Source organism: Hemiscyllium ocellatum, chromosome 30 (genome assembly GCF_020745735.1).
Source record: "Hemiscyllium ocellatum isolate sHemOce1 chromosome 30, sHemOce1.pat.X.cur, whole genome shotgun sequence".
NCBI lineage: Eukaryota > Metazoa > Chordata > Chondrichthyes > Orectolobiformes > Hemiscylliidae > Hemiscyllium > Hemiscyllium ocellatum.
Window position 1 is genome coordinate 35,820,801 of NC_083430.1, and position 838 is coordinate 35,821,638.

Consider the following 838-nt stretch of genomic DNA (forward strand, 5'->3'; position numbering starts at 1 on the left):
TTCTACTTCTCATGCCCTTTCAAACCTGAGAGAGTACGTGCAACACCAGCTTGAATGGAGACAACTAAAGCAACAAGGAAGAGGAACTTTCTGTTGCTATTTATAGGGAGTGATTGTACACAAAGGTAAAGTCGTGTTCCAGGATACTTTGTACTGAAAGACTGCTGAGTTTCACAGAGATGTATGTGTGGGTGAGGCACTTAGCTATTCTGGCACAGAGCTATATCAAACATTGATTTCATGATGTTGTATAAAAATAATCAACTGCACAAACTAGTTCACAGACACAACCATTGGATTACAGGCTTATCTAGGAATGTAGTTTGTCAATAAACCTTTGAACCAATTGAAACTAATTTGAAAAAAGACATTTCCGTCCAACATACAGTTTAAAATAAAGCAGCAATGGCATCTGTTTAGTCTAATTTTATTTTGTGTTTGATTTTGACTGGCCTGTTCCTAGCAAAAGGAATAGGCCATTTAGCCATCTGTACTATCAACACCCTTCCTCCCCCGGCACTTCACCCTTCCACCAATGTATAAGTGCTGACCCCTCCACACTTCAGCTCCGATGGACAGTCGTGCAGACTCAAACATTATCTTGCTGTCTCTCCATGGTTGCTGCCTGGCCTGTTGTAATTTCCAGCATTTTTTATTTCCAGGTCATTTAGCCCCTCAATGCTGTTCCATTATTCAAATAGAGCATAGAAGGAAAGAAAGATTTATGGCACAGAAAGACAGCTGACTGAAGAACAGCTATCTGGTCTAAACTCACCACCTCTGCTCTTGGCCCCTAGTCCTGCAGGCAATTGCAGCTCAAGTGTATACCAATTGTTTT